The sequence below is a fragment of the Mytilus edulis genome, chromosome 5, assembly GCF_963676685.1.
Source record: "Mytilus edulis chromosome 5, xbMytEdul2.2, whole genome shotgun sequence".
NCBI classification, from domain to species: Eukaryota; Metazoa; Mollusca; class Bivalvia; order Mytilida; family Mytilidae; genus Mytilus; species Mytilus edulis.
The window spans coordinates 30943921-30959990 of NC_092348.1; positions in this window are offsets into that span (position 1 = coordinate 30943921).

Consider the following 16070-nt stretch of genomic DNA (forward strand, 5'->3'; position numbering starts at 1 on the left):
GATGTAAATTTATAACAGCGTAAATACCTGTAAAGAACAAAAAATTGGTTTCTTTCCCCCTTACTTATATTCCCTATCAAAAAATGTTCGTTGTTAGAATAAAGTACAAAGAACTTCTGAAGGATTTGCCTTCAACTGCAATTATATTGTATGCTGGCGAAACAAAACTATCCATATCCACTGCATGCTTATGCACCTGTCCTGATTGATTCAGGGGCCTGTCATTCAGCAGTTATCGTTTGTTGATGTTGTTCATTGGTATTTTCCCGTTTGGATATATAAATTAGACCGTTGGTTTTCCTACGCTAATAATGTTGGGGTCCTTTATAGCTTGCTGTTTGGTCTGTTTGAAAGCCCTGTGTAAAAGGCCGTACTTTGACCTGTGTTTGGTATTATCAGGTTGAGAACAACCTTCCATCAGACAAGGTATCATTTTACTGATGGTCCGAGACCACAATTGTCGTCCCTTGATTTTCGTTGTTCACGAATATAGTCCCTAGTGTTAACAGTGGGTTACTTGCCAATAATTTTTATACCTCTTCCAAATTTATTTCTCCATGTTTAATGCCTCAAATTGTAAGTAGGGGGGTGAAATTACACTGTAAAAAAATTTGGGTCCAGAATTTTACAGAAAAGTAGTGATTTGGTCCAGCTGAAAAAGTTTAAAAAATTAGCACTTCGGAAGCTGTCAAAAGATTTCAAGACACCCTAAACACAAAATTGTCCATATTTTGAGTTAGAGGCGATGAAGTTTTCTATAATTTTGATATAATTTGTCCCAAAAGTAGTACAACACACTGTAAAAATTTCATTGAGAAAGCGCAGGTGGGAATTTTTTAATTTTCATTTATGTTCTAAAAGAAATGCACTACGAATTAATTGTGTTCTCGGACCTAAGAGGTGAAGTCTGTAAATATAGAATCTGTACTTTGGCATCTTCCCTAAATGATTTGGTGGTGTCAATTTGTCAAATAGCATGAAACTAAAGGATTTAAACTTTTATTTAATAGAATATCTGCAAAAATGACCAATTTTGGCATTTTATGGTCAAAATAGGCATTTCAAGGTTTTTTCAATACTGATGCATACATGGCATCCTGACTTTCTATCTGACAGGCTTTCATGTGTCAATACTTGTGTTTCTATGCCTTTATCTAGTTCTTTTACTTGTTTTTGAACTCAGAATCTACAGAAAAGAAGATTATCTCAGACAATATGTACAAAATGTGTTGTATAAATGACCCTTGTCTAACGCCCTGTTTGGATGAAGTCAAAAGTGGGGTTCTTGGTACATAAAATTTGAAGTCCACAATAAAGACCTCACTAAATTTGTATCAAAAGCACTTTACAATGTCTATTGTACCTGTTCCATCTCACATAATATCTCTCTTTTCTTCTGTAGGATAGCAAGTGGTTTAAATATAAGCCTGTTGAGACTAAAATTACAATCAAGTTTTTCATTAAAAAGGCAAAAATCTTTGTATCAGACCATACTGTCTGTAAGAAAAGTTAATTGCAAGAGCCTTTTAGTGCTCAGATTTGTTGTATCATATCACATGAGTATAGAAATGATAAAAAAGACACAATTTTTTATTTCTTATAGCCTCAATATGCATTTTTTAATGTAAATATGTGGCACGGCCTAAATTGACCCTTATTTTTTTCCAGTCTTACTTGGCTTAAGACCCTTTTAAACTAATATGATGTGTTATTTGTGACTTTTCTTTCCATTTAAAGTACATTCAATACATATGTAAGGATTATTTATAACCAAAAAGCTTCACAAATTTAAAATTGCTGGAAAATATTACATCTTCATGTAAGGCCCCCTTTCATTGAAAAACCTCAATTTTTAGGCCCAGGCTGATATAAATTTGACTTTTGAATAATTATGCTAACTCTGATAAATCAAATGAGTACTCTATTGCTTTTAGTACATAATAAATGATATATTAGGGCATTTAAAAAGTATTTTTTTGCAATATTTTAATTTTCAAAGCCCAAAATGTTGATAGTTGAAATTATTCAATTTTAACGTCAAAATTTAACACGCAAAGATGAGTATAGAATTTAACATATTGTCTATAATATATATCCTATTGTTACGAAACTTTGCAAGTAGTGTTATAATTTATTAAGCTTTGGTCATACCAAGTTTTTTTAAGATTTGTCAACTCTTTCTATCCTATTAGGTCCGAGACCACAATTGTCGTCCCTTGATTTTCGTTGTTCACGAATATAGTCCCTAGTGTTAACAGTGGGTTACTTGCCAATAATTTTTATACCTCTTCCAAATTTATTTCTCCATGTTTAATGCCTCAAATTGTAAGTAGGGGGGTGAAATTACACTGTAAAAAAATTTGGGTCCAGAATTTTACAGAAAAGTAGTGATTTGGTCCAGCTGAAAAAGGTTAAAAATTAGCACTTCGGAAGCTGTCAAAAGATTTCAAGACACCCTAAACACAAAATTGTCCATATTTTGAGTTAGAGGCGATGAAGTTTTCTATAATTTTGATATAATTTGTCCCAAAAGTAGTACAACACACTGTAAAAATTTCATTGAGAAAGCGCAGGTGGGAATTTTTTAATTTTCATTTATGTTCTAAAAGAAATGCACTACGAATTAATTGTGTTCTCGGACCTGATGTAGAAAAGAAAATAGAAATACCAAGGATTTCTATAGTTCTTCTATACAAAACCTTTGAATATTTAGAATTTTGTACTCAAAGAGAGGAGAGTAACATCATATTTTAAACAACTTTTTCTAAACATCTAAAAGAGGGGTCCACTTACATGACTTATTTTGAATAATATTAAACTGTTAAAGTAAATGTGTTAATTTAACAATGGTAAAGTCCAGGAATATTACAAAATTCTTGGACATTTTTTTACCATTTAATACCAGATAGATATATAGTTTTTTGAGAAAATATTAGCCCTTTTGTACAAACAAATATATAATAACTTATATTGATCCCTCATTAAACATGTAAAAGGGATATTTATAACATTAAGATGTTGCCCCCAAACTGATTATGACTTGGATGGAGAATTGTCTCATTGGCAGTCACACATACATAGACCAGATTTAATTATTTCTTGATGAACAGGGAAAAAATACATCAGAAATTAACATATTAAAGAAATGTCAAAGTACAAGTGATAAATCAAGTTTTAATATTGTCAAAACCTACTATTTTATGTTTTAAAAAAAAATTATAATCGCTCGCCTTTACTTTTCAAGCTTCGCCTCAAAAATTTGCAAATAAAATATCTTTTTATTAAAATTTTCAAATCGCTCGCTCGCCCCATATTTTAGAGTCCAAAAATCCGTAGAACAAGAAATTAAATTGGTGTGGCCTAGGGAAACCATGAACACTCATATCGTAATCTTTTCTGCAGTTTACAAAGGAAATGTATGACTTTGTCACATTTAGAAAACTATTTTGTATTGTGAAAAAAATCTGTTTTCATGAGCTAGTTCAGTATTTAAAACTGAATTTTTGAAATACTAAGTCTTTTCTACCTCAGGAATAGATTACCTTATCTGTATTTGACAAAACTTTTAGGAATGTGGGTCCTCAATGCTCTTCAACTTCGTACTTTATTTGGCTTTTTTTGACATTTTTTATCTCGAGCGTCACTGATGAGTCTTTTGAAGACGAAACGCGCGTCTAGGGTAAATATAAAATTTCAATCCTGGTATTTATGATGAGTTTATTTAATATACTTATTTACTTTTTCTTACCTAATATCTACAATTTTACACATGGTATAAAAGACAATGAATTTAATAAACATCAAACATGCCTATTTACTTTTTTCCATGTACTCTACATAAGAAAATGCCTGTACCAAGTCAGGAATATGACAATTGTTATCTATTCGTTTGTGTGTTTGAGCTTTTGATTTTACCATTTGCTTAGGGACTTTTTGTTTAGAATATTCTTTGGGATTCGGCGTTTGTGTTAGTTTACCTTTTACATGTTTTATGTATAACATCATTGATAAATACAAGTAGAATTTGCTTTCCAAATAGGTTTGCCTCGAGCATTATCGAAAAGAAATCAATAATAAAAATGCACATCAGAAGCATAGAAAAAATGTACCATAATGTCTTAAAAAATTAATAAATTACAGATTCTATGTGGCAAAAAATCAATCTAACAAACACTGTCCTATATGTATATAATTTGACCGACAATTTGATTGTAAAACATAAAATTTATACAAACAATTGGTAAACACTGGAGACATGCTAACAGTTGATAACTTTGTTTAAAATAATGCATAGTTCTAGTTACAGTTTTGATAAACGAACGTTCAAAAATGCACATGAATGGTAAACATTCTATTATTTATCAACATTTTAGTAACTGTTGGTAACCAATAAACACACTATTGAAAATATAAATGGAAACAGGTCATATCATATATGCCAATAATAGACTCCTCATTTCTATTGTGATTGAATATAATATTGTCATGCATAAGGAGTGCAAAGCAATTATCGCAAAGTTGCCATTCCAATTAAATATTTACTCACTTTATATTCATAGCATAATAATGTTACACAGTAATATTTAGATTTGACAAAACTTGAATGATGTAATATGGTACTAAATAGATATAAGAACGTTTGGTATGGTTGCCAATTAGACAACTCTCCATTCAAATCACAATTTGTAAAAGTAAACCATTATGGGTCAAAGTACGGTCTGCAACACGGAGCCTTGGCTCACACCGAACAGCAATCTATAAAAGAAACCATTACATGACTATTAGTGTAAAACTATTCAAACGGGAAAACCAATGGTCTAATCTATATAACAAAACCAGAAAAGAGATACACACATGAACCACATTAACAATTTAATTGAAAAGTTCGTTATGAATAGCTAAATAGAGAAAATGAATACGAAATATATTCACTAATTCGGAAACGGAAAGAACAATGCTATTATAGAAATCCGTCTATTCTATTAATTGACTTTTTCTATTGATTTTCCTCTAAGTTCGGTATCTTTGTGATTTTATTTTTTTCTATATGAAAGTTTAAGGTGAATTTGCGGTTCATGCAAAGGACTAAACACAATGTAATTGATGTACATCGAAAATGGTGTTAAGTGATAAGAAAATGGTTGACTTATTACTGCAAAATATTGTCTCAAAGAAAGAAGTTGCTTGTTTATTAATACGTTCATTTCTCATTCCTAGTTCTTGATGAGGTTCGTGATGCTCAGTCTTTAATTTGTTTTCTGTGTTGTGTTTTGTGTATTGTTGTTTGTACTTTGGTCGTCTTGGTATGCCCTTGCGTTGTCAGTTGATTTCAAACTTATGAGTTTAAATGTCCTTTTGATATCTTTTTGAGGATTCAAATATTTGTTCATTCGAACTTACTAGGCTTTCTGAATGACATAGCGTTGATCCTTTTAAATAAATTTCTACGATAACAGAACGGAGAGCAGCAACAGAACATTAGACCATGGTATATATCAGTTCATTATTGTCTGGTATATTATTACCGCCTAATAGTTATCAAAGGTACTAGGATTATAATTATAAATCACACCGTGTTATATCAAAGTCAATTTCTATTCATGCTTTAGATATAAAAAACAATGTGGTATAACTGCCAATGAGACAACTCTCCACAAGAGCCCAAAAGACACAGACATTAACAACTATAGGTCACCGTATGTCTGTCAACAGTTAGCAAAACCCATACCATATAGTCAGCTATAAAAGACCCCGAAATGAAAAATGTAAAACAATTCAAACGAGAAAACTAGATGGTATGTTCTTTTAACAATCGTTCTTACAAAGTTTAATGATTTGATTATCAATATTTGAGGCGACGCATGTGTTTTTAGTGGCATTTCTAGAATGTAAAATATCTTTGAAATATGACTACATATGATGTCTTGTATACACTAAGTGTAAGTTTGTTTCTGTTGACAAGCCATAAATCGCTACACTTCAAAATAGTCTTATCAAATAGCAATTTCCTTTTATTTAAATCGTTTAATATACGATATATCATTTGAATGTGAATGTTACTATACCTTATAAAGTATTCCTAGATACCAGGATTACAATTGTGTATGCAAGACGCGCGTTTCGATAACAAAATAGAATTCGACAGTGAGGGTAACTAGAATACGAAGTTGAATAGCATATGGCCATAACAATTGCCTTGTCGTAATTAAACATACATACACAAATATACAAGTACGGATGAAACGTGATGAATACAATTTTGTGTACTATTGATTGTCTGTTTATGTTTCTCTTTTCAGACATGTCGTTGGCAGCTTATTTTTAAAATTAGGAGTTTGAATGTCCCTCTGGTATATATTTTTCCTATTTTAGATGCAAGTTTTCCAGTACTATGGAATGAAAATTCATAACTGTGTAGCCGAACGGACTGAATAATTTACCTTTACATCCCAGCTCCTTTGTTCTAACACCAGGATACCAGATCACCCCAGCTTGAGTTTCTTTGTTTTTGTTTTGCATGCTTTCCTTTGTTCTGTAACATTCTGGCGGGAATGTCAATTCCACTATAAAACTTTTAATCAATTATATGGAAAAGACTATCTATCAAAATTTACGTTAAAAAAATCCAGTGTATATGCTGGGATTCGAACTCAAGAACTTTAGCATATCAACCCAGGACACATACCACTACACCAGGATATCAACTATTAGTAAATTAACATACTTAAACATGTTAAAGGGAGCAAGATATTTTTGAAAGTGGAGCGAGTTGGCAGAAAATTTATTAAGTGGGGTTGAAACCCTTTTGTTAATAAATGAGGTGTCAGACTGATTGGTCAATTTGATTTTAAACTATTTCAAAAATGGGGCGAGTCGGTAAAAAAGATTGGGGCGATTGTTTTATAAAGTGGCGATCCAGTGTGGGTCGATTGGCCAGTGGGGCGAGTTGAAATGGTTTCATATCTACTTATCGTGTTCGGGGGTTAATAAAAGTTATACATTATATAGTAATATATAAAATATAATATAATGGTTGTGTGACGTTCTAAACTAGATTTTATGAATTGTAAATGGTTTTTCGTCTAATCTAAAACATGTAAAAAACAGCTGGGATGTAAAATAGTTATCCCATTCGGACTTGGTGTGTCAGTTATAGTTATCCCATCCCATAAGGACGCGTTGTGTCAGTGTACTAAGATCACCCCGATGGCTAGAAACATTTAATGTATATACCTCATAATCCGGATTAAAAGGCGGAGATTTATTTAACTTTAAACCAACTAAAAGGGGGAGATATTTGATCAGCTACTTTTGTAGTTTGTACTTTATAATCATTAAATTTAAATTTAGGAATGTGAATGGCTAACCAGGGGTATTTTTTACCATTAAGCTAACCTGGCCAAAAAAAATAATAAGACTTTACCATCTTTGGCGTTCGTCGTGACGGTTGTCCGTAAATATTAACATTCTCATCCTTTTATTTGAACCAGTTTGCTGATTTTAAGCATATTTGGCAGGAATGTGTATATAAAGTCCTCTACAAACATTCCTTGTTTGTTCCGATCTAATAGAAAATATGATATCAGCAGTCCTTACTCCTTATGATTATTCATCAATATATTTTACTTTCTCAAATTGAAGAACTGCTTATTGATACATCAGACCTATCTACTTCATAATTACTTCAGGTTGACATTTTCTAGATAAGAGTATTACATATGAGTAAATTACCGCCATAAAGGTTATTCCCGGATGTGTGTATTTTAATGTACGTATTGTTATGCGTTTACTTTTCTACATTGGCTAGAGGTATAGGGGGAGGGTTGAGATCTCATAAACATGTTTAACCCCGCCGCAATTTTGCACCTGTCCCAAGTCAGGAGCCCCTGGCCTTCGCTACATTGAAAACCCATTGGTGGCCTTCGGCTGGTGTCTGCTCTATAGTCGGGTTGTTGTCACTTTGACACATTCCCATTTTCCTTTCTCAATTTTATAACATACGTTTACGTTCAGAGTCTTTATATGTCTTCTTTACAGATTTAATTCCGTATAGTTTTCTTTGAGCTACTTCCATTAAATAAAGCTAAAGTTCTACAGAAATTTACATAAAGTTCCTTACACTGTTGATCCAACCCGGGCTTATCAATATGATTACTTAAATGTAGGAGTAGGTAATATATTTAAAACCTACAGATATATAGGCCTTTGTATAATGAGTAAACAATAGAGAGCTTTTATCAAACGATGTATGTTAGATCACCATTTCGCTTTGAAATACCATCAAAGGACACGGAATGGATTGGATTATAATAAAATAACTACATTGAGCAGGATTCATATAACATCCTTTGTGAGCTTTTCCCAATTAACATATTAAGAAATCTGTCAAAGTGCAAATAGTTAGAATGTTTATCTAGATGACAACAAAATAGTATTTGGAGTTAAGATATTTAGAGCTTTTTTGTTTTTTATGGACTTCATCCCATTAAAAATTATATGAACAATGTTAATTTGAGTTAAATCAGCTTGCAGAGACATAAATCAATACGAGATAGGGAATTTAATTTTTCATTGTACAAAAAAACATTTAATGCTATATTTAATGACTATCACTCCGCTCTTCAAAATAAAACAAATACCCAGCTATATGAATATCAGTTATATAACCATTTTAATGTGTGCTATTACGTATCAAATGCCTTACAGACTCTGCATATGCAAGTGATTCAATGGGGATTATTTGTCAAAGGCGATAAAATGAACTATTCAAAAGAAGACAGACTGACAAATTGGAATTTGGTAGAAGCTAAAAAGTACATTTTACACGATGTATTTCTTGTTTTATATTTCATATTGGGATTGGGAGGAAATCTGATAGTGTTAATTGTTTATAAATTGAGACTAAAACAAACCGAAAGCAAGTACTTTATACCAATATTAGCATGTGTTGATATGTTTGCCTGCATTTTGAGAGCACCATTTGACCTATGGAAGAACTTACTGCCAGTCAAATTTACATATCTTTTTTCCTGTAAGATTATTTGGTTCTTATTCAACATGTTTGGGTTTTCATCAATACTTCTCCTGGCAGTCATAACCCTACAGCGGTATCTGAAAGTATGCAGACCCTTTGGACCTCAACTGACTTTTAAATGGAGACGTATATCGCTGGTATTTATATTTGTTTTGTCAGTTTCAGTGTCTTCTCCGTTTATAATTTGGAATGAACAATTACACATTCCAAACATTTCATTGAACGTGACAGGATATATCTGTGGCGCAAATATTATGAATAGTAACGATTATCTAACATTTATATTCTACCCAACTTTTATCATCGTTGGTGTGATGCTGGAGCTACTCATTTTAAATTTGTTGATTGGAAGACAAATGATAATTGCAAGCAAATCGTTTATTGTAGTTAATAATGTCATGAGGATGAAAACCACAAAAACAAAAATGTCGGCATCACAAAATAGCTTGGACACAGGCTTTACTAACATTAGATCTGTCAGTATCTCATTAGCTGAAACTGATCAGAAAAAAACGTCCGCGGGCACTAACCAAAATAATACGTCCACTGGCACTGACCAGAAAAGGACGTCTACTGGCACTGACAATACATATACGTTAACTAACTGTGGTTTACCTGAACACTCGAGGAATAAGTCAAAAACTGACGAACGTATTTCTGCAGCTAAACGCTTTTCTGTGATTATCATAATTATAAACGTAGTATTCATTCTTTGTTATATTCCGCAGTTAGTTTCACTGTTCTCGCTTATTCATGATCGTCATTTTCTTATCAAAAGAACGGAGTATGAGGTCAGTGGTTTCACATTTATTGACCAGATGGTCATAATAAACAACATTGTCAACCCGTTTGTGTATGGAATGTTCGACAAAACATTTAGGGTAGAAGCAAAAACTTTGATGGGCACGTATTGTAAATTCGGAAACAATTGACGTCACAATGTATGCCGTTTACTGGAATATAATTTTGATAGTGCAATTACAGGAGCTTTCGTTGAATAAAATATGCTGCAGATTTGATTTGTTTCAATGTAATACAGTAATATTTCTTTGAAATTGATAAGCTCAAGATATTAGACATTAACCAAAGTACATCTTTCATCCTAATATCCAAATGTTCGCAGTTTACGAAGGAAATGTAGGACGTTGTCACATATCGAAAACTATTTTGTATTGTTACCAAATCTTTATGTACTAGTAATTCAGTATTTCTTATACTTTGTTTTACTTATCTTACCTCACATCTACAATTGTACACATGTTTAAAAGACAATGACGTTATAAATATTGAATATGCCTATTTACTTAGTTCCATGTACTGATAAGTTATATATAACAACTGTGATAAATACGAAGTAAGTTTTTGTTTGTCTCCGATATTACTGAAGAGACAACAATTGCAGAAATGCGCACCGAAAGCATAAACAATGGTATCATAATGTATTGTAAAAATAAAAATAAAAATTGATTCTTAGTGGCAGAAACAAATTTATACTAACAATTGGACAACACTTGGAACATGCCAATAGTTGATAACTTGGCAGCAAACAATGTACAGTTGAATGGTAAACATGTTATTGCCATTAAAGTGCTAGGTTTGGCATGCCACAAAACCAGGTTCAACCCACCATTTTTTTAAATGTCCTGTACCAAGTCAGGAATATGGCCATTGTTATATTATAGTTCGTTTCTGTGTGTTACATTTTAACGTTGTGTTTATGTGTGTGTTACATTTTAGCGTTGTGTTTCCGTTGTTCGTTTGTTTTCTCTTATATTTGAGTGTGAATTCACATTACTCTATGACGTATCACGGTACTTTTCTATCCCAAATTCATGTATTTGGTTTTGATGTTATATTTGTTATTCTTATCGGATTTTGTCTAATGCTTAGTCCGTTTCTGTGTGTGGTACATTTTAATGTTGTGCCGTTGTTCTCCTCTTATATGTGATGCGTTTCCCTCAGTTTTAGTTTGATACCCCGATTTTGTTTTTTGTCCATGGATTTACGAGTTTTGAACAGCGATATACTACTGTTGCCTTTATTGATAATCAACATTTTAGTAACTGTTGATAACCAAATAATCACACATTTGTAAATATCTGTTTCCTGTGACAAATCTTAACATGTTATTTCATGTATTCCAATAATAAAATATTTCTCGTCTCTATTGTGAGTGAATATAATTTTGACATGTTTAGGAAGTGCATAACAAATATCGCACAGTCTCTTCTCAATCAAATATTTACTCACTTTATAGGACATTTCAGTTTCTATGCTAGCATACTATGTTTTCACAAGTGGTATTTAGATTTTTTTAAATTATGTCAAATAATATTTTTCAAATAACTGTACATGTTTAATGTAAATATGCAGTTAATTCAAAAAGCTTAACACAATGCAATTTCTACCAAAACAAACATGGAACATATTCATTGAAATCATTTATGTGTTAAATACGAATTAACTTGTTCAGTTGCATTAGTGTAATTATATATTTCCGTACTAACAGAACATGTGGTTTGAAAATGTTGTTAAAATAAAAATAAAAACTAATTGCCTTATTATTGCAAATATTGTCAAAAAAAATAAGTTTGTTGTACATGTACTTCTATAAATTCTTTTTTCACTCCCGTTTTTTTGGTAGGGTTCGTGAAGCTTTCCCTTCACTTTTCTGTTATGTATTTTGTGTACTGGGTTTTTTTGTCCTTTTTTTCTACCATTGCGTTGTCAGTTTCTTTCTATCTATGACTTTGAAAATTTCACTGTTATCTCATTAATGCATATGTTTGGTCGAATGTCTTATTTACCATTTCGATAGAAACTTTATGCAAAAGAATATAATAAAACTACCGAACTGCAAAGTAATTAAGTAAACAATGCTATGTTAAAACAATAACAAGACAAATAATACAATACAATAATACTTCTGTAAACAATTTGGGACATTGAACCATCTGACAAACAGCCAAACACGGTCACGGTGGGTATGGTTGTCCTGCGAGAGAACGTACTGTGCTGGTGATTTGGTCCTGACGGGTGCTGGTGGGTCCTGATTCTGTGCTGGTGGGTTTGTTTACATTGTATCAGAACGGCAATAAAACGACTGTTTTGTTGCTTAATTTTTCTCTGATGTGTCATAAGTACCATGCAAAGTATATTACAACAATATTATATTGCAAAAGTCGTGCAAGTTCGTTAAACGGAATTGTCCTGACGCTGTGCTGGTGATAAGAAAAACGGTCCTGGTTCTGTGCTCCTATGTCCTGGTTCTGTGCTTTTATATTTTAGTTAAAAGTGGCATATATTCAAGAGCATTGATGCTGTACTGTTGTTGACTAATTAGCTGTTGTCTGCTTTCTTGAAATTGACATTGTTGTGAATCTGTTTACTGTTATTATGAGAGAAAAAATACCCCTATTTAAACAAAAAAAATGAAATTAACTGTAATCTTATTTATTGGCCTCTTAATGGAACCCTTCTTGCCCCCTTTTAAGATAAGAAAATATGTTTACGATTTTCGGGATTACGATCATTTTGCAAGATCACCAAAATACGTTGTAATTTATACAATACTTAATATAATGTAGATGATGTGGTATGTTTGTTGTCAATGGACAAATTTCCATAAGAAACCAAAGGAAGTATGTGTTAACAACCATACGTCATCGTACGACCTTCAACAATAACCCATAAAAAAATAAAAATGTGAAAGGTTTTGCATAAATATAGAATAAAGGACTTTCTGAGCGTTTGAATCATGTCTTTAGCAGCTTAAAACACATTTGTTTGTGAACAATTGAGTGTTGACTATAAGAATGACAATAGTATTGCGGGTTTGTTTGTTTGGTGTTTTTTTTGGGGGAGGGTGGGGGAGGGAGGGGGATAAGTTAGAGCGAGGTTACAGTGAAAGCTTGGAATAGTTTCCCGTAAAGTTTTAAAGGTGGATTGTAAACGAAAATGTATCTTATATTAGCCTTGGTCACACCTTACCGGATAGCTCGAACGGACGCCTAACGGATAACTTTTTCTCAATCCGTTCATGTCCGTTGGACGTCCGTTCTTATCCGTTAGGCGTCCGTCCTTATCCGTTGCATGTCCGTTAAGCGTCCGTTTTATCCGTTGACGTCCGTTCTGTCCGGTGGAAAATTTTGAGCATGTTCAAACTTTGAACGGACGTCCAACGGATAAAATGTCCGTTGAACGTCCGTTAGGCATCCGTTTTGTACGGTACTCGCCCGTTTTGTATCCGTTACGTATCCGTTATGCATCCGTTGGAGATCCGGTAGACCAATTCACCAACGGATGTCTACCGGACGCCTAACGGATAAAACGGATGTAAAACGGATATTAACGGAAGGATAACGGAAAAAACGGATGACTACCGGATGTAAAATGGACAAATGCCAATTGAAATTTCTCATGGTTTATTGCCTTTAATTTTTAGATGGTTTATTGCCTTTAATTTTTAGATGGTTTATTGCCTTTAATTTTCAGATTATTTTGTTCATCCGTTTTATCCGTTACGTTTCCATAGCGGTGTCTGTTTTATCCGGTACTCGTCCGTTGGATGTACGTTCGACGTCCATTCTGTCCGGTACGTTTCCGTTTCACGTACGATCAGTGTCCGTTGTGTGTCCGTTTGGCATTCGTTACATGTTCGTTAGTACACAAACGGACTCCCAACAGATACAAATTTTGTCAACGGATAACTTTTTTTTATCCGTTAGGCGTCCGTTCGAGCTATCCGGTAAGGTGTGACCGAGGCTATAGCTATTAAGAATCACTTGCTGTAAGATTTTTCCAACATATTTTTTTTTTTGTCTAAGCGGTTATCAGGTATTTGTTTTTCGAAAATTCGATAATACACTAAAAAAAATCACTATTTTATGAAAGGGCAAGCTAGAATATGTCAGAGAATGAAGACGAGATAACCTAGAAAACACTAAAAAACCTAAGATTTCTTAGCTTTTTCATTTCAAAATAAATATTTTTGATAAAGAATTACGGGGGAGGAAGTGAACAATGTGTCCTACTTTTCTATATTTAAATATTTTTCATGAATAAAAATCAAATGTGCCTTGATTATAATTGAAAATGAGTAAATGGAAAAAATACCCAACTAAAATACACTTTTATTTTAATATTGGTAATATCACTAAGCTTTTAAGTTTTGTGTGTCAAACACACCATCTCTGTAGTTATGACTCCTTACTAAGATATTTCACTTCATTCATTTTTTTTCTGCATTTGTTTATATTGTGAATTCATAGAATTATTATATTAAAATGTAGCCTTAATTTATATTTAAAAAACATAAACACGCCTGGAAAGTAAAATGCGTACTCGGCTGTCTGTAATCGACCATTTTTAGACACCCCAGGCTCCTAAAAAACAAGCCGGGGTGGGGGTTTAAAGATGCAAATTAAGTACTTATATCATCAATATTTTATCTTTTCGTGTACGGTTTATGACAATGTCAATTACGAAATGTGCATATATCAAGGGGAAACTTCTTGCAAAGCATTATTATTTATTATAGTTCATTATTGTATTTAGTAGAAAAAAGAGAATTTAGTGAAAATAAAATCACTATTTTTGTAGAAAATTCACAGACCTTCGTACAGAGATTTTTGTTATGTTTACCATGGGATCAACACAAGGATTCATTACCGAGTAAACAAATCAAAATGTCTATCTACCTTGCACATTTCAGAAAATTCGTATCAGATAACGAAACTAGGTCCAGCAACATTTATAAGCAATTTAAGATTTTGACCCTCACAGTTTCCATTCACCACAAATATTCTCGTTACAACGAATCATTTTAAATACAAAAATACCAGTTGCAGCCTTTCGTTTATCTATTAATATATGTATACGGATGAAGTTATGAAAGGCAGCAGGGTCATCAGGGTGAGGAGTCCATTTCATCTGAAATAAATGCTAAGCATAGATCTAGAAAGCGACAGATAATCATGACATTAACTTAAACTCTCTTCTTTTCGACTTTTTTCGAACAAATTGACACATAAAATGAATTATATAGTATTGTGGAATTTTTAACTTATTTTAGATACTATATATTGTTATCTGATATTGGACGAAAGATGTTGCCCTTTTATGTTATTATGTAATACAAGTTAAGATCATTTGAAAACACATATTAAACAGCCAAATGGATGCACAAGAGCTAAAATAGGAGTCATAGATCCTGTTGGCAACAATTATCTGCCCAATTTTATTGATTTTGTAACATTTGTTTCAAATATGACCAACTTCGTATCCAAAATCACCAGCACCGTATCAGGATCCACCAGCACAATGACAGGACCCACCAGCACAGTATCAGGACATGCATAAATTGAGAAAATGCCAAATTTTAAGAAATTGCAATGTTTTTTCACAAAATTGTTTTGTCGTGTGGATTGCGGTATAGAAAGCGGACTCTATGAGCATTTTTGTTTTATTTTTTCAGTTCGAGATTTTCTGAAAATGAGCATTTTTGTGTTACGCTTACTGAAACAGTTTAGAGGGTCAATTTTTTAATGGTTTATATATGAACCCATAAGAAACGAAATTGAAAAATCTCAACTGTTTTCTTCAATTTTTTATGAGTGAAAACGTCAAAAATCATCATTTTCGTCTTTGTTTACATTTTTTTATTGATCACCAGCACCCGTCAGGACCGAATCACCAGCACAGTACGTTCTCTCGCAGGACAACCATACCCACCGTGACGGTGTTGTTTTTTAACAGAAGCAAACTATAGAAAGAACTAGGTTTGGTAAAGCGATTGACATGGTTCGATTAAGTGTCGATAAATTCGTGATAGTTTTTATCAGATTTGTCATGATTTAGATCCAAATTAATATATGTGTTTCAACTCAATATTGATAGTTTGTTCGAAAACGCTTGTAATTAAACGAAATAACACAATTAACTAACTGATTAGAAAGGTGAAAAAAAAATGCAAACAAATTTGGAGGGTGTAATAACTGGCAAAGCGAACATTAAACAATTTTACTTTTTGGTACAT